This window comes from Lepisosteus platostomus, chromosome 5 (genome assembly GCF_059453375.1).
Source record: "Lepisosteus platostomus isolate fLepPlt1 chromosome 5, fLepPlt1.hap1, whole genome shotgun sequence".
NCBI classification, from domain to species: domain Eukaryota; kingdom Metazoa; phylum Chordata; class Actinopteri; order Semionotiformes; family Lepisosteidae; genus Lepisosteus; species Lepisosteus platostomus.
In genome coordinates this window covers 60,257,924-60,275,024 of record NC_142615.1, presented here as the reverse complement: position 1 = coordinate 60,275,024, position 17,101 = coordinate 60,257,924, and the positions used below count along the sequence as shown (strand labels likewise).

The 17,101-nt window shown below is 40.7% G+C and overlaps 4 non-coding genes across 4 annotated transcripts; 1 reads left to right on the top strand and 3 right to left on the bottom strand.

Annotated features, from left to right (window-relative positions):
• Nucleotides 1-2,587: 2,587 nt before the first annotated feature.
• On the bottom strand, nt 2,588-2,661 carry trnan-guu (transfer RNA asparagine (anticodon GUU)). The gene has a single exon. It is a non-coding gene; the product is annotated as a tRNA-Asn (tRNA).
• Nucleotides 2,662-4,287: 1,626 nt separating this feature from the next.
• trnaw-cca (transfer RNA tryptophan (anticodon CCA)) lies at nt 4,288-4,359 on the bottom strand. The gene has a single exon. It is a non-coding gene; the product is annotated as a tRNA-Trp (tRNA).
• Nucleotides 4,360-5,794: 1,435 nt separating this feature from the next.
• trnan-guu (transfer RNA asparagine (anticodon GUU)) lies at nt 5,795-5,868 on the bottom strand. The gene has a single exon. It is a non-coding gene; the product is annotated as a tRNA-Asn (tRNA).
• A 10,907-nt stretch (nt 5,869-16,775) lies between these two features.
• On the top strand, nt 16,776-16,846 carry trnaa-ugc (transfer RNA alanine (anticodon UGC)). Its single transcript has one exon. It is a non-coding gene; the product is annotated as a tRNA-Ala (tRNA).
• Nucleotides 16,847-17,101: the final 255 nt, after the last annotated feature.

Below are 17,101 nucleotides of genomic sequence, written 5' to 3'. Positions count from 1 at the left end.
ATCTATGTTAGACATTTTCATCTTCAGCCAAAAATACAAACCTGTGTACGTTGTGTGGTGCAGGTTCTTGTCCCATCCTGCTCTTGGTCCAGGTTGGAGGGTTGCACCGATTCTGAATCTTGTTAGCTGGTATGGATGGGTTTGGGGGTGTTGATACCAGAGTGGTCCAGGAGGGGGATTCAGGTGTCTCGGGGGCATTCTTGTTTTTCTATGAGTTCAGGTTGATTCTGTTGGTTCTGTCATGAATCTCCCTCACGCAGGCAAGCGCTCCCGCATTCCCTCGAGCTCTCCCCATACCAAACGTGCACATGTCAATCAGTCCTCTACTTAAACCCTCATCTGTCCCCCGGTCATTGCTCACGATTGAGATTCTCTCCCGGAGCTTACCTACTAACTACGCCTTTGCCTTACTATGACTTCTCCCCTGGACCTCGACCCCGCTTTTCCGACAACTGCTTTAGCCACTCGATTTTGTACCTTCGCCTGTTTTACGCTTTCTCGGATCCTGACCCCAGCCTGTCTCTTCATTTACGCCTCTGCCTACCGACGCAACTTCTACGCCTTCCCGGACTCGGGCCCCTGCCTGTTTACTCCGACTACGCCTGCGTCTCGCGCCAACCCTACCAAGGGCACCGCATTGGATCCCTATCCTCAGCAGTCAGCCCCTGCGTGACAGGTTCTGAGTGTCTTGGTTACATCCGTTTGTGTGTATAGATGAAAAAGCTATTGAAGAGCACCCCCACACCCCCCACCCGTCTCGGTGGAAGTTGCCATGTTCAAAAAATCCTAAAAAGATAATTAAAGTTGCACACAACAAAGCATGACTGTGAAAGGTCAGGAGGCCTGCCTAGTGAGCACAACACTTGATTACAGTAAAAAAAAACATTAAAAAATAAAGAAATGTTCCACAACTCAAAGCAAGGTTGTATAAGGTTAGGGGAAATGTCTGGTGTAAAACACCTGGTTGCAGCACTGTGGCTGTTGTGCTTGAAGAGCTATTGACTCATGAATAGCACCCCCCAATCCCCATGTACCGCCTGTCTAATGGTGCCATATTGAAAAACTAAAATTCTTATTAAAAAAATAAAGAAAGGGGCCACAACCACAGCAAGGTTGTATAAGGTTCTGGGGGCTGTCTGGTGTGTAAAACACCTGGTTTCAGCAGTGTGGCTGTTGTATTTGAAATGCTATTGAGCCATGAAGACGACCCACCTATCGCACTGTGTTACCTGTAGTGTTATCTTCAGAAAATCATAAAAAATTAAAGAAAGGGGCCACAGCCACAGTAAGGTTGTACGAGGTCCGGGGGCCTGTCTGGTGTGTAAAACACTTGGTTTCAGCAGAGTGGGTGCTGTATTTGAAATGCTATTGAGCCATGAAGACGACCCACCTGTCCCAGTGTATTACCTGTAGTGTAATCTTCAGAAAATCATAAAAAATTAAAGAAAGGGGCCACAGCCACAGCAAGGTTGTACGACGTCCGGAGGCCTGTCTGGTGTGTAAAACACTTGGTTTCAGCAGAGTGGGTGCTGTATTTGAAATGCTATTGAGCCATGAAGACAACCCACCCATCCCACCTGTAGTATCTTCAGAAAATCATAAAAAAATAAAGGTTCCATAACCCAAAACAAAGCTGGGAATAGTCAGATGAACTGCTTAGTGTGCAAAACACTTACCTGCAGCATTGTGGGTGCTGTGGTTTAAATGCTATTGGTTTGTGAACCAGTGCATTGTGCCACATTAAATAAAAGCAAGAGAAAAAGAGATTCAGAACACAAAGCTGTGTCAGTGTTCTGTGTAAAAAATCGGTTTGAACATCATGGGAGCTGTTTTTAATAAGCTGCTGAGTAAAGAATATTTTAATCTTCCTGCTGTCAGTAGTATTTCAATATAGTTGACCCTTACCTGAATGAAAACAGGACGTAAAGGAAGGGTTTCAGAAATCAAACAAAGCTTTATTCCCGTGCTTACAGTCTGGGTAATTGGAGACCGCGCTGTTCTGCTTCCTATGGTCATATACGGGTTTTTCGCATGAAGCCGTATTGAACAGTATTTCTCGCTTTGTGAACGTGTGCACACAGCGGTCCCCCGGGTTCCAGTTCGTGCGTAATTACGCATCGATGAAAAACCGGAGGTTTAAAAAAAGATAATTAGCTCACCGATAAATTGATGTAAAGGCTGTGGAAATATCCACAAGTCGTGGTCTTTAAAATGCTTTTGGTTTGAAGGCGTTCTGTGCTTCCATTGCGGAGATATGGACAAAAGCATATTCGTGCTTGGTCAAAAAAATGTAATAAAAACGAAAAAGTAAAGGCTGAGAAAGCATCCACAATGTATTTTATACACAAAGCAAGTGTTTTTGTAACTCTAAGAGATTTCGTGAAAGCGCTACAGGCGTGCCAAAATCGTTTTCGAACTTCAAGCTAACTTTACCCCGGTGTTGCGGTGTTGATCACTACTGTACTTACCCGGTCTCAAGTGTTGTTGTTTGACACGGGCAAAAGACTCGCATTTTCGGCAAATATAAAGAGGGTTAAGGTTTCAGCTTTAGCGGAGGCAGTGTTTACATTGACAATAATAAGAAGATCGTCCCTGGGTGGGTTTGAACCACCAACCTTTCAGTTAACAGCCGAACGCGCTCGCCGACTGCGCCACAGAGACTGATGAGAGAGGCTTTTCTCCATTCGCACCTTTCCGGTCAAAAAATAAACATTGCTGGCATTTTCTTGCCAGTCGGCAATATTCCTACTGCTCTGATAGCCAAGAATTACATTTCATTTTTCACAAGCTGTATGAATTTCTTGAAAAACAAGTTGTTGCAGAAAGGAAACGTATTCATTCATGCTTTAAACTAAATCAAGCCCTATGCGGTTGTCCAAGATGGTAGTTTCTGCACAAAAAGACAGGCACAGCTGGGATGTGGAGCCCGGATCTCCAGTTAACGAGACAGGTACTTAAACCGACTCAGCTACGGTGCCGGCAGAATTCTCCTCTTTAATAGCCGCTTGGACACACCGCTCTGAGCCATCTGCGTTCACGAAGCTCTGAGTCTGCCGGCTGAGCAAGCTGCCTCCTTTACACGGAACAGGAGCCCTGACCGTAAGAGAAATGAAGAGAAATGGCTTTTATTGGGCACTTTTCATGTCCAATGCGCTTGACATCTCCCAAGGGGGACAGAGTTCATTAACGACACTTTTCCTTTCTTTCTTCTTTCTGTACACTTTGATGAAACAAAACGAGAAATCATGTAAGGGAAAACATGTAAGGGAAAACATGCACATGCACATGTCTTTTTTTCAGGGAGAAAACATGCACCGGGAAATGTTGTGTTTAGAAGAAGTGAGTTAACATGAAAAGTGACCTAATTTACCGGAGCAAATGCTCACCAAGCAAGATCTGCTTTACTACTAGAGAGAAGTAGAGTGAAAGACGTGATCATTTCACGCCGCAGTGGAACGAAACGCTTTTGTCTTGGAATTCTAAATCAATTAGAAATTCAGAGCGACACATAAAGGCTTTGTCTGCTTAAAAGTGATGATTTTTTAAAACTAAAAAAAAATGTAGAAAACACGTTTCTCACTTAGAAATTTAAGATGGGGGTGGGGTATTACTAGTAGCGGCACTGAACTCACCATGGTGCAAGTAATTTACGTGACGGGCTAGTGGTTTAATGGATAACGCGTCTGATTTCGGTTTATAAGATTGTCGATTCGACTTCTACCGGGGTTGTGTGATTCAAATCAGGCTCCTCAGAAATAGATGTCTGTTATGTAAATGAACCCCACCTGAAAGCAAACGTTGGGTCTGGGTTCCTTTCTTTCCTGCATGAAATAGCAAATCGTTACAAAAAAAAAAAACACCAACTAATGTCCAATAGTCCAATAGTTAGTCATTTAAGTAAACATGAATATACTGTAAGGTCTTGGTACATGGGAGTGGATTTCAACCACAATTAAAAGAAGGGCAAATTATATTTACAGGCTTCAGACACTTTTTCATACAAAAGTGACCAAACACTTTCTAACTTTCAGGTTTGCTTGAACCTGTAACAGAAAAGCGGTTTGAAACTTCCATTCTCTGATGTCACTGTCTCTAAAGTCGGATGTGATGTTTCGCGGATGTGCAGTGTGCCTTTTCTCTTGTCGTGTTCAAGATGAAATGCTGCATAAGATCCTGACTGGGTGTTCTGTTACTTCATTCGGATTACCTAGGTGGTGTACAGCTCAAACCCGACTGCATGGTGTAAATTCCGGGTTCGGCACCAGCAGCACCTGCAAACACATCAGCTGACCTCGACGTGATTTGAACACGCAACCTTCTGATCTGGAGTCAGACGCGCTACCGTTGCGCCACGAGGTCACTTGCGACAAGTGCTTTTAATTCACCCAAAGAGAAAAATCAGCGTCCCTGAAAAAGATTGTTTTCATTCTCTCCTGTGAGGAGCCCCGCTCTTCCAACGAGGGTCTCTTCTTCCCAGACCACAGATTATTCTTCCCGCCCGGCTCTCTCACAGAGAGCAGACACACCGTCTCCACTAATGTGTTTACTACATCTATAGATCTGACCCCCTACAGCCCCGATATTCCTGGACAGGATATTTACCACCAGCCTGGTGAACTTCTCATCTTGACCTCTCCCAGGAGGAGCACAATTAACACAGAATCCTCTCTCCATTTAGCAAATAACACAAAACACTGTTTACCTGTCAAGACAGAAAACCAGGCTGCTCCAGGTGAGGCTTAAACTCACAACCTCGGCATGAGTCCACTGAATATGTCATTTTACATGGCCTGAACCAGGAAAGAGATTGGAAGTCAAGAAGTTATGGTTTTGTTTTAATACTTGCCTACTCTTTTAATTTTTCGGTCAAATCTTTTATTTGGGAGTACTTTCAATGGATGTTAATCTTTGTCCCGATGCACGATTCTGGGCCATGGTGTGTCTTGAATAATGTTCTTATAGGCTTCAGTTTGGAAAAGTGCGCTCTTCAGAAGCTACCGAAACCGCTAATGGTTACATAACACTTAATGCGAAAGCAAAGTTCGGGTTTGAAAAAGAATATTACTTGCTATAAATACAAACACTGTTACAGGAGGCGTGTTAGGGCTATTTTAGCTTAGATCATCAATTCATCTTACATTTCTTCTCCATCTATATCAACAGCGTCATCGCTACTGAGCGCTAAAGGCAGGTCCTGGCAATACAATCTTCTTTAGAAAACATTTTTAAAACTATTTCCACTACCATACATAAAGTAAAAGATACCGATACACCTAATAAAATCTCTTATCCAGGGACGTTGTAGCTAGATGCAAATTCCAATCGAAAATGTATCAGCTTTAACATTTTCTTTTGGATCCACAGGACGATCAGCATGAGACTCAAAATATACCTGTGTTTGATTGTACAGCATAGATTGTACAGCATGTATGTTTACATTTATGTAAAAATTAAGGTAAATATATCAAAATATCAACATCCAACTTCACAGTGCTAACGTACTGTAACAGTGCTTGTCAAATTCTCAAACAAATCTGCGTTGTATTTCTAAACTCTTTTAGCAGAGGACGCAACAGGAGTATAAATGATATCTCCCGCCAGCCATTCAAAGATACTTTTCCAAGGGTGAATATGGATTTCTGGGGAGTTGCGGTGTTGATCACTATTGGACTTCCCCGGTCTCAAGTGTTGTTGTTGGACACGGGCAAAAGACTCGCATTTTCTGCAAATATAAAGAGGGTTAAGGTTTCGGCTTCAGCGGAGACAGTGTTTACATTGACAATAATAAGAAGATCGTCCCTGGGTGGGTTTGAACCACCAACCTTTCAGTTAACAGCCGAACGCGCTCGCCGATTGCGCCACAGAGACTGATGAGAGAGGCTTTTCTCCATTCGCACCTTTCCGGTCAAAAAATAAACATTGCTTGCATTTTCTTGCCAGTCGGCAATATTCCTACTGCTCTGATAGCCAAGAATTACATTTCATTTTTCACAAGCTGTCTGAATTTCTTGAAAAACAAGTTGTTGCAGAAAGGAAATGCATTCATGCTTTAAACTAAATCAAGCCCTATGCGGTTGTCCAAGATGGTAGTTTGTGCACAAAAAGACAGGAAGAAAGGCACAGCTGGGATGTGGAGCCCGGATCTCCAGTTAACGAGACAGGTACTTAAACCGACTCAGCTACGGTGCCGGCAGAATTCTCCTCTTTTATAGCCGCTTGGACACACCGCTCTGAGCCATCTGCGTTCACGAAGCCCTGAGTCTGCCAGCTGAGCAAGCTGCCTCCTTTACACGGAACAGGAGCCCTGACCGTAAGAGAAATGAAGAGAAATGGCTTTTATTGGGCACTTTTCATGTCCAATGCGCTTGACATCTCCCAAGGGGGACAGAGTTCATTAACGACACTTTTCCTTTCTTTCTTCTTTCTGTACACTTTGATGAAACAAAACGAGAAATCATGTAAGGGAAAACATGTAAGGGAAAACATGCACATGCACATGTCTTTTTTTCATGGAGAAAACATGCACCGGGAAATGTTGTGTTTAGAAGAAGTGAGTTAACATGAAAAGTGACCTAATTTACCGGAGCAAATGCTCACCAAGCAAGATCTGCTTTACTACTAGAGAGAAGTAGAGTGAAAGACGTGATCATTTCACGCCGTTGTGGAACGAAACGCTTTTGTCTTGGAATTCTAAATCAATTAGAAATTCAGAGCGACACATGCTTTGTCTGCTTAAAAGTGATGATTTTTTAAAACTAAAAAAAAATGTAGAAAACACGTTTCTCACTTAGAAATTTAAGATGGGGGGTGGGGTATTACTAGTAGCGGCACTGAACTCACCATGGTGCAATTAATTTGCATGACGGGCTAGTGGTTTAATGGATAACGCGTCTGATTTCGGTTTATAAGATTGTCGATTCGACTTCTACCGGGGTTGTGTGATTCAAATCAGGCTCCTCAGAAATAGATGTCCGTTATGTAAATGAACCCCACGTGAAAGCAAACGTTGGGTCTGGGTTCCTTTCTTTCCTGCATGAAATAGCAAATCGTTACAAAAAAAAAACACCAACTAATGTCCAATAGTCCAATAGTTAGTCATTTAAGTAAACATGAATATACTGTAAGGTCTTGGTACATGGGAGTGGATTTCAACCACAATTAAAAGAAGGGCAAATTATAATTACAGGCTTCAGACACTTTTTCATACAAAAGTGACCAAACACTTTCTAACTTTCAGGTTTGCTTGAACCTGTAAAAAAAAACAAGGTCTGAAACTTCCATTCTCTGATATCACTGTCTCTAAAGTCGGACATGATGTTTCGCAGATGTGCAGTATGCCTTTTCTCTTGCCGTGTTCAAGATGATTCGCTGCATAAGCTCCTGACTGGTAGTTCTGTAGATTACTTATGTGGTGTACAGCTAAAACCCAACTGCATGGTGTAATTTCCAGGTTCAGCACCAGCAGCACCTGCAAACACACCAGCTGACCTCAACATGATTTGAATACGCAACCTTCTGATCCGGAGTCAGACACGCTACCGTTGCACCACGAGGTCACTCGCCACGTGTGCTTTTAATTCCCCCAAAGAGAATAACAGTAATGCTAGAATAACAGTAGTATTAAAACTACTACTACTACTGTTAATTCTCTAACAGTAACACTATAATTATATTTAATATTAACATGAATATGAACATTAAAACTAAAACTATCAGTAGCGCTATCATCATTAATACTCACATGAACACTAGCATTAAAACAACCAGTTGTACTCTCATTAATATTAATATGAATACACTAGTATTAGTATTTGTTGCTACCCATGATGTCACATCGCTCTTTGTGACGAACGCGATACACCTAGACGCGCACAGTGACATGGCGCCTGTCCCCGTGGTTACCATACTTATGATTTATAAACACGGGAAAAAATACATGTAAACTGTTACTTACATACATTTATCAACTTGTAATATATTTTTTTAGCTCTAGGATACAGTTACCTAAATAATAATAAGAATAATCATTGTTTAATTTCAGTTTGAACATTTTTTACATTAAACGCACTACGGTAATTGATCGATACAGTCTTTATTGACTGTTTTCTAGATATTTAAAAAAGGATCAAAACCAGAAAAAGAATCAGTACTCACCAATCGGTGAAGCTAATTGTTTATTCTACGGTTTTTTAATTGAATTAATTGGATTTCGATAGATAAGTGATCAATAACTCTCCTCCGTGCGCACCCTGTGCCTCCCGCGGTCTTGCTCTCTGATCCAGGCGCTCAGGCTGGTGTCTGTGACGTCACAGCGCTCTTTGTAACAGAGCAGAGCGCGTCTCCGCTGGAGGAGACTCCTGTCCGGAGCCTGGGGGGCTTTTCTTACAGATATAACATCCCCCCCAAAAAACAACACACCGGGCTGTGAAGAGAAGCGAATCATAACAGTTGTAAAAGGAGAGCGACAAACCAAGGAATGAAATTCATTAAACAGGAAAAAAAATAGTTTACTTCGCAGATTAATGTGTTACAAGGCGTACCCGTGTGGAGCAGTAGAGAACGAGCACAAGTCCCTGTAATAAGTGCTTTTAAATGTTTTAAACGAATCATCAGAGTATAGAAGCCAGGAGGATCAGGAACCTGATCCTGGAGGTTAAAATGTGTATCCTGGTTTTATTTCCAGCCTGCTCTCAGTTCCATAGGTAGTCTGATTACCTGTTACAATAATTCATCTAATTGTAAATTTATAAGACTGTGAGACACCTGTGAGAGACATATGAGAGCTGGTGATTCCCTGGGCTGGTGTGGAATCACACACAGACAGGTCTTCTTCTGTGTGATCTGAGTCCCACTGCTGAGAGCTACAGACTGGTCAACTGGTCACTACTGTAGACACGACCATCGGCCCATCGGCTACTAATAATCAATATACAGTGTACTGACCAAAGTGTCACTACTTGTGTTTATTACATAAAAAGATAATTCCACACTCACGTGTGTTATAAAACATTTATAAAACATGTTTGGAGACTGACATACAGTAAAGAAAGTAATACTGAAGGGCTGGAGGTCCTGGAAAGGGTTAATAGAAGCTTCTTGCTTCTGACCTGGAACAGAGTCCACAGCTGACAGATCAGTGAGTCTTGAGCCCAGTTCACAGAGAGGAGAACCAGGAGCTCTTCTGTCTCTAAGTGGCTGTGAGGAAGGAGAAAATGGGAAAATGTGACCTGAGTCCAGGCTGTTCTGTCTGATATTATTCATGTAACAGCACTGATTGTCTGAATGTCCTCTGGTTCTGGATTGACGGATAAAAAGAAGTATGGAGCTTCTGTCCGATTGTCTCTGAGCTGTGAATCTGACTGAGAAGAGAATAATGATTTTTTATTCTGCCTCTGATAATTTTTCTCTTTGCCAAGTGGTGTTACATCCCCTTCAGAAACTCTGCACAGACTGTCAGAGTGAGAGAAAAGTAGAGAGATGGACAGATAAGAGCACACGCGGCGAGAGATACATACGTCTTGATTTACTTTGAACCAAGTGTTCATTTCCTTTGTGGAACAAGTTGTTTCTGAACTTCAAGAAATTCATACAACTTCTGAAAGATAAAATATAAGTCTTGCTAATCAGGACAGAAGAAATACCGCAAGAAAATGTCAGTGATTTTTCTCCTTTCAACGAAAAGTGGAGAAAAACAACGGCAGTGCATCTCCGTCGGCTTGATTTAGCTTAATACAAGTATTCACTTCCTTTTCTAAGGATTACAGACTGCGAAAGATGAAATAAAGTTATTGGTTATTCATGGTCAGTGCAGAAGAAATACTGCCGGCTGGCAGGAAAATGTCAGTATTTTATAATTCTTTAACTACAAACGTGTGAATGGCAAAAAGTAACGGGAGTGTGTCTCTGTGCAGCTGTTAAATGAAGGGCTGGTGGTTCAAATCCACTAAGGGACGAGCTTCAGACTGTTCCGCTGTAACCATAATCTCTGCTAAAGCTTGATGGGATTTCTTCGCAAGCCCTCTTGAAATTTGCAGGAAATATCTATTTTACTCGTGTGGAACTACAAGTAAACAATTAAGTACCTGTCAATGTCCAAGAAAACCATTTTCACGTGTGGAATTTTATCTTCAACTGGCTGTCAGGAGAATTCATTTATACACCCGTTGTATCCTAAAATATTTTAAAATTAGAACACAGATTTGTTGGAGAACTTGATAATCCTTGACAATCATTATTAAATGAGCATTATACAAATGTGCGTTGATATTTTGTATATGTACCTTAATTGTAATAAAATTAAACATAATTGCTTTGAAATGGATGTTCATTTGAAGGATTTGAGGAAACTATCAAGGATCTCAGAACAACCAAAGATACATTTGGGCATCTGCTATTGGTAAAGATTAAAGAGTACTGTAAGTGTGAAGCTTGCACACACACGAGATAAAAATCAGTTTTAATGTACTTCATTAAACTGATGGTGTGCTTATCAATCGTGCATAAAATGTACATAGCTCAGGATGGTTTCGATCAGTCAATCTCTGAGTTACAAGCCCAGCACAGGTCCGCTGCGCCACTCTGCTAACAGATGTCTTAGGGTGATACAACACAACTACTCTATCTTTGTTTTCTAAACGTGCGCCCGAGATGAAAAGTTTCAACGGTAAACGCAGACGTCACTTTGAGCACTTGGTCTTTTATAGTACAAATCATCACACGCTGCTCTACATGGGCATGTCTTCAAGACCATTGTGAACCAAACCTTCTGCCAAACTGAATCTTTCGTCGTTAATTCCCAAATCTTCAATGAGAATCAGTGAAACGAAAATCAAGCCCATGTACACAGTTGCGTCCTAGCGTGAAAGAAAAATGATGTAAACATTTGAGAAATAACGAGAGTAGTCTGAACATCTCCAGCCTGTCAACTGCTCTACAAAGAGATCGCTCCCTCTACACCCACTTTATAACGCTGAAAATGATTCAGGAAGCACAGCAAAGTTCTAAAACCAGCGAATGCATCTGCATACATAAAATGTCAATTTTTCAAAAGTAAAATCTTCAGCTTTGAAAGATTGTCATCTATATATTTTCGTTTTTCTCTTTTTTACATAACACGCTTTCAAGAAACAAACTGTCTGTGTATCTAGCTTTGTTAAATTAAAATCGGCACATCCCAGTGGGCAAAAGATGTAGAATATATGACTATTAAACGCATACCTTAGACGTGTAAATTTGCTCCGTAACTGGTCTAGAATTAAATTCTAATATACGTATATTGTTATACGTCAATTAGACATCTATGATTATATGTTTATTATACATAAATGGTTGGAGTTCTATTATACGGATACATTTAGAGGACTATTATACATATATAGTTAAAGGTCTATTATACATCAAAGAAAGATTTTTATAGGTGTAGAAACTAGTAAATAAAGCCAATGATTTGTTTTAGAAATGTATTCTTAAAATATACAATTATTCACACCTGAACAATATGTAGTTCAAATTATACATTATATACAATATTGTAATCAATATTTACAATTTTTGTGTACTTTAATCAAAGAGATAAAAAAGCGAATCTGTTTCATTCAGACATTGATCAAAAGCTCAATAAACGACGAAGTAGAGGTTCCTGTTCCGAATTCAGCCCACGTCTGATTGTCTTGTTTTGGTCAAGATCTGATCTTTGAATTAAGGGACTACTCTGTCTGCTTTGTAATTCAAAAATACATACAATGTCATGTTTTTTGTAGATATAAAGGTGTTCTCTGTTTTCAAAGGATAGGTACTTAATTGGCATAATGATTTGGTATTGATTTTGTATCGTTGTATTATAAAGTTTGTGCTTTCTGTTTTTTTGTCGTATTGTGAACTTATTTTTTAAACAAATGCTTACAAAGGCAAACACGGCACACATCTGTTTATACCAGTGGTGAATTGTACATTTTTATTAAGTACAAGCTACTGTGCACATCTGGGAGTATAACAGGTTCGATATAAAGTGGCAAAAATATAAAAGGGGAAAATACCCCAGACTGCGTGTAAAGCCCTCGTTGTGACTGTTTTAGATTAAAATGGTGTACTGTGCACGAAATGTTGCAGAAACACAATCTGATATTTTGATAATTATTATTTTAATAATTTGATCAAATTGAGGCCCAGGATCCAAATCTTCAGTTCTGATTTTTTTAAGTGATATCTTTCCTTCCTGTCGTGGAAGTCACACGATGTGAGCAATTGTTTTTTTTACGTTGCGATCCAAAGAGCCTCAGACGCACTGTAACCAAACCAGGATGGATTCTGCTGGGAGCCGGACTGAGCTCATTCTCACTCCCTGTGCTAAAAACAGAATTAGCTCTTCCCCGAACATCGTCTACAGCTGCTGGATGGTGCTCTGCGTCTTACTGCTCCGGCAATTACTTTGACGAAAGACAGATCACTTGTGCGCTTTTAACTTTCTCGCAGCTATGGGCGAGACTGACGCTCACGATATGAAGGCACCCGCTGGAACACATTCTCTAACTTTCACGATCGCGACAGACTTAGCTTTTTAAAAAAAAGTAGATATAGCCCTGAAAAAAGCATTAGCTTTATCAGTTTTTACATTAATCTATTTTGAATCAAAGTTTGATATTTTTTTTTATTGCATTTTACATTATAATAATCATTATTGCTTACACTTATATAGCGCTGTTCTAGATACTCCACTCAATGCGCTTTACAGGTAATGGGGATTCCCCTCCACCACCACCATTCTCCTGAATGATCACAGAGAGTCAGAACCTCGGTTTTACGTCTCAGCCGAAGGATTTTTAGCGCGACACACAAACCCTTTGTCTTTTTTAGAGTGATTTTTAAACAGACATAAATGTAGAAAATGTGTTTTTTTTAGTACTGCAATAGCAGGGTCAGTGGCGTAATGAATAATGCGTCAGGCCTCGCGTCAGAAAATTATAGGTTGGCCTGCCGTCTGGCTTGTTGCGTTTATACCACTTACATTCTTTTATATAAATGAACTCCACCTGAAAGCTATAGAAAACACTTTGGGTAAGTTGTCTGCAGCCTCATGCGAATTTCGACAACTTACCCAAAACACTGTACTGTCTGGAGATCAGCTCCAGCTCTGAACTCAATTGCAATGAAAAACCATGCGTAACAAAACTGGAGAACAGCTGAACTTGTGCTCAGGTCGGTGATGAGGGTTCAGAACTGTCCTTGTTGTAATTAGCACGAACTGCACAGGCTCTGAATCAGACCATGTCAATTAGTCTGATCAGTGTAGGACACGTTAATGTAGAATTATTAAAAGGTTTATTAGTTAGTTAGTTAAGGTTTACCCACCTGAACTAATGTAGAATTATTACTTGGTCTGTCTCTTGTTTGTACATAAATGAATGTCTCTGACAACTTAATGTTAGTTTTACGATGTAGGTCAGGCGTTGACATATGCACGAGTATATGAAATGTCTCACTCCTGATTCAACTCATGTTCTATAGGAGATTGGCGATTCCTCCTGTTTCTCGTACAACCATATCAGAACAGAAGCCCATGTCACCCAGCTGTGATTCAAGATCGACTTGCATCTTTATCCCTTTTTTGTTCGTGATCATTATTTTCTTTAGTTATGATCAATATTGAACTTTTTCGAAATTAAATGACAATAATCAAACATGCAGGCAGATTTTTGAAAAGTATTCGGAATTGACAGGGTGCCCCTTTGGAACAGTCGTCAGAAAATGTGAGAAAATGAAAGTTATGTAATCTCTCCCACAAAGCATTGAAGATTGGAATCTGAGTGTAAAAAAGCTACCCGTCTCCCAATGATAGGCAGGGATACACACCATGACTCGAATAGACTCAGCGAACTTTAACACCTATGATATTACGAGTGCTTTGCACGTGTCGAATTTCAAGAAGGAACTACTACAACAGTTGTGGACATAATTCAATACCACCGGCAAAGTCCAATGCCGGTAACTTCTGAGAAAATAATGTTCACTCATGGAATTTGGTCTTTGAATGGCTGGTGTGAAAATTCATTTATACTCCTGTTGCACCCTCAGCTGAAACATGTTAAAATAACAACGCAGATTTGTTGGAGAACCTGACAAGAATTATTGGGTTAGCACTGTATGTATTCTTGTATATTTACTTTAATTTTAATATAAATGTAAACATGCATGCTGTATAATCTATTGTAATTTTAAAATGTTAGCTGAGGATGCGAGGGGGGCTATTATACCTTGTGACACACGCAAGGAACTGTAAAAAAGGCTGGTATTTGAATAAAATTGGCGATCACAAGAAAACCACAATTTATGTGGTATTATCATCAATATCCTTCAAAATCTACGTTCAAATGAAAGATTTGAAGAAACTATGAAAAAAGCAATAGTAGTAGCAGAGGATTTTGATTTTTGCTCTTCAAGTCAGTAGATCACCGTAGAGTTGCTGTCACGCCCTCTGCAGCCAGGGGGCGCTCCTTCTCTGTCCTGTCCCTAGTTTCCGGTCTGCTGTCCTTCCTGTCCCTCTCTTTCCCTTGGGCTATATATTTCCGGGTCTTGCACTCTGTCCTCGCTCAGCATTGATGTTTGGATGTCCTGAGACCCGCCTAGCACCAGGGCGCCCCACGTCCGCTCCCTGAGGGCATAGGTTTCTATACGGCAATCCTGAACTCTTTGCACTATGAGCCCGGGCCTTTTTCCCGTCTCGCCGCTACGCATATGGGTCTTTTTCCGCTCTCCTGCTCCCCACGGTTAGTCCTTTTGGACGTCCGTGACAGTTGCGCCCCTACAAACAGCACAAAGGATGAAACCCACCTCCTTCGTTATTGCTATGTTTGGGCCGGTGAAAGTAGCGTTTGTGCTATTGAAAGCATCTCGGAAGATGAAGGTGAAGTCACTTCCACATGATATCATTAGATCCGACGACAAGAGCTGAAGACCCCCAGTCCAAGTCAGCAATGTGAGGAAGATGGATATGGAGGAAGGTACAGTAGTGTAGCCGAGCAGTCTAAGGCACTGGAGTTTGGGCTCCAGTCTCTCTGGGGGCGTGGGTTTGAATCCCACTGCTGCCAAATGTTAATGTTTTAAGACCTGCAATACAATCAGTAAAAACGCTTTTTGTTAGGCTGCGGGACGTGTTTAGAGATAGACTTTCTAAAAGACAGGCTTGACATCAAGGCAGAAAAAATATTTTGTTTTCTCAACAGAAATTCTCTTTGGCACGTTCAGCTTTATGTAGGGAACAACATCTGCCGAGATCACTTTTGAGGCAGTGCACATGATAGTGTACCGGCAAGTACATTTAATATTGGCTGTGGTGGTGAGCTGCTTTTGTCTGTCTTCACGCCGAATCGTTGGCAGGGGTAAAACTTATTAAATCTTTGAACATAGCGCTCCATCAGAAATACTTTGTTCATGATCAAAAGAGATCAGAGGATTAACTTCATGAATTCACATAGCATACCTTACAGGAAAGATTTAAAAGGGGAATTGATTGTGCTTCCTGATGTTGTTCCTGTGGTTTCTTTGGATACAAAGGTGAATGTTCTTTGACGTTCTGCTAGAGTATCCACTGGGTGGGTTTTATCAATTAGCTCGGATAGGTCATCAGTGCTCCGTCTCCGGAAAATAATCAGGACTGTTTTTTCCTGTGCTGTCTTTTAAAACATATAAGATCACGAGTTTACAGATTTCTCCAAATAACAACTATACATTTTAACCCAGCGGTTAGCATTCCTTCAATCCAATAGTTTTACTCTGGGTTAAAAGTAGCGCAATATACAGAGAGATGATATTCAAATATTTCAACGTTCTGTTGGATTACCTGTATGGAGATATCGCTCAGAATTCCTAATATGATTTTGAGTTCAGTTTTGCTTTACTACTTTCAGAGTCTTTTATTGACCTTGCTGAAGCAGAGAAGTGACATAATCACAAATGTGACCTTCCTGTGCTGCTGTTTCTGGTTAATAATGATTACTGCGAGGAAAAAAAAAACAGCTCCTTGCAACCAATGCACTCACTTGTTGAGTGGGTATTTTCCGAGCTGCTCTTCCTCAACTACAAAGTTAGTTGTCGAGCAAGGACATCTGAGAAGGAGTCTGAATCCGTCAAGAACACAGGAATTCTAATATCGCACTGCCATCTTGTGTCCAGAGGTCTGCTTTTTCCTTATTGGATTTTTTGGTGTTTAAGAACACGCTTCCTACCTCGAATGCTAGTTTCAAAAGATGTTACCGGATGACAGATTATCTTGAAAAGATTTGGGGATGCACTGGCCGTGATCAAACCCAGCTCAATTATTTGAGCCAACACACCAACACACTTCTAAGAAGCACCTGCACATTTTCGCAAACCTCTCTCTCACCTACAAACTTATGAAGACACAGACATCCAATGAAAACTAATTTGATTCACTCAAGGCTCGACTCTTTTATTGTGATGTCGTTTTAATTAATGTTAGCTATGATAAGGTGTCATTTCTGTCTCTTAAAGTTTAAGAGTCTGCTCCTTTCTTCCTGGTATAGAAATAACATGTTCCATCTTACTTTACAAACATCACTAAAAATACATTATTCAGCTCTAACGCCTGTGTGCATCGACAAGGCATCTCAAAAGGACATTAAATAAGAACACGATCCTTCCTGTTACCATTACTGTGGTTGGAGCGTTGTTTCACCCCTTTAGGTTCTTCTACAATATTTACAGAGCTTTATCACTGGAGTTGTACAGAAAATGTGTGCGTGTGTCCTGTAGCTCAGTGTGTGATGTAGCTCAGTGGTAGAGTGCATGCTTTGCATGTATGAGGTCCCAGGTTCAATCCCTGGCATCTCCAAGTGCTTTATATTACTGTGCTCACATCGAAATCTGCTGAGTGAGAACTCTTTGCTCATGTTCATAGAGATCCAGGTTTACACAATTAAGTTCAGTCACACACGAAGTGCTACAGTGTTGCTCTGCTGTATTAAATGTACCTCCAAAGCATTTAGTTCTGTTAACTACAACAAATGATTTGAACTAATTGAAGAAGACACCTGTTGAATCTCACCCGGGATTTCTTGAAGGACTAAAGGACTAAACAACAACTTTT